The sequence below is a fragment of the Mus pahari genome, chromosome 21 (assembly GCF_900095145.1).
Source record: "Mus pahari chromosome 21, PAHARI_EIJ_v1.1, whole genome shotgun sequence".
In the NCBI taxonomy this organism is placed as follows: Eukaryota; Metazoa; Chordata; class Mammalia; order Rodentia; family Muridae; genus Mus; species Mus pahari.
This window is the reverse complement of record NC_034610.1, coordinates 47,588,666-47,590,807: the sequence shown is the minus strand read 5'-3', so window position 1 is coordinate 47,590,807 and position 2,142 is coordinate 47,588,666.

Genomic DNA, 2,142 nt, shown 5'->3' with positions numbered 1-2,142 from the left:
CAGCAACCACATGGTGGCTCACAACCATCTGTAATGAGATCTGATGCCCTCTTCTGGTGTGTCTGAAGACAGCTACAGTGTACTTACATATAATAAAAATAAATAAATCTTGCCGGGCGTGGTGGCGCATGCCTTTAATCCCAGCATTTGGGAGGCAGAGGCAGGCAGATTTCTGAGTTTGAGGCCAGCCTGGTCTACAACGTGAGTTCCAGGACAGCCAGGGCTACACAGAGAAACCCTGTCTCGAAAAACCAATAAATAAATAAATCTTAAAAAAAAAAAAGAAGAAAAGTAATTCCTGCTGTTTTATTAATTTTTGAACGTTCCAGTACATTGTCTTCCTTTTCTGCTCTGGGATGGGAGGCGGCTCACTCTGCAACAAGCCACCGGAAACCATCAGATCAGTGGAAACTGACTCTTTTTGTAAGCAGCTAACGATTTTCATGTGCCTAGAGGCATACCTTCTAAAAAGCACTCTTTAAAACCACGGGGCCACAATTGAAGGACTGCCTTATAAAATGTATTATAGCCTTTCCTGCTTCTTTAAATTGGCTGTTCTAAATATACCCAAGCATTTTGCCAAAGCCCCTGTTCATTAACATGAGTTGATTCTGCCTTTGTTTAGTCTCTGTCTTCTACTTTGTTGTTTTTTTCTCTCTTGTGTATACTTTTTTCCTTCTGTACTTCACTCCTGCAGTTATGCTCTCTCCTTGTCTTTGGGGTTTTGGGGTGTCTCTCCTCTCCTCGCTTTTGTCTGATGGTTTGTATCCTTGCCTCTTGCTTTTCTCATCTCCACAAGCAAAGTTGTGCTAGAGGCTGAATATCATCTCCATCTAATTCCCTACATTAACGTCTTAACTACCAGAACACTCCTCTGTGACTATATGTAGACACAGAGTCTCTATAGTGAGAACTAGTGACCATGGGCTCATTATGGTGGTCCCCAGTCAGGACAACTACTGTCTTATAGACACGATTTTGGGCATAGATAATGATAGATGACCTAGTACATTTCTGTCTTATAGAAACCGGACACAGATGGTTATAGGGTGGGCGGTGAAGGATGACAAAGCAGTAGACAGTCAGGTCATGTATAAGCCAACAGGACAGATTTCAAACAGACTGTTTTACAGCCCTCAGGAGGTACCGACCCTGATGATAACTCACCTCATGGTGCCCCCCCAGACACGTGAGATAATAAAGGTCTATTCTGTAGGCGACTCAGTCTATAGGGCTTTAATACTGTATCCCTAAGCAATCCATATAGACTGTCTTAGAACTCATATGGCACTCTAACACCATGATAGTGAACTATAGGCTGATTTTTTTTATTGGGACTACTGCTCTGAGCAGTTCTGATGTACTTCATAATATTAATATCAGTGACCCAAGTCATATTTTAGTGCCTTCTTAGGTGGTGGAATTCACTCAAGAGTTTTTTATTCAATCAGTGCGTACTTAGATCCTTTCTACCTGCCAGTCATGGTACCAGATGTAACACAATGAGGAGTCGGCACAGTCTTCACAGACTTCACAATATTGATGGTGGAGGCAGCCATGTAGGAAACAAGGAGCCGCAAAGTATAACAAGTGCGCAGGATAGCAGGAAGGGGCAAAGGAAGACGGGAGCACACTATTGACGTTCACCGACCGTTCTTGAGCCCACAGAGGGAAGAGAGAGGGAGAACTGAACCGTACTCCTCCAACGTATGCGTTAAAGCCCTAACCCTCAGTTGACGGTATTTATAGACAGGCACTTCGAAGGTAATCAGAGTTAGATGAAGCTGTGAGAGTGGGGCCTTTGGTGTGGCATTCGATGACCATACAAACCGATAAACTCCTGGCATTGAGAACACAGAGATGATGTGGCCATTCCAAACCACAAAGAGAAGCTTCATCAGACATTGCCTGTGTTGGCACCTTGAAATAGGATGTTAAACTTCCAGAACTCGGTGCTAATAAATTCCTGCTGCCTCAGCTACCCAACTTGTGCTATTCTGTGGCATCAGCCAAGTTAGGAAAGGCCAGAAGCTAAGGCTCCGGGGAACCCATGCCTATGGGTTGGACTCTCACCCCTTTGTGTATTCAATTACTTCAGCCTGTAGTCAGTTCTTTTCCTTCCTGCTAATACTTACAAACCAA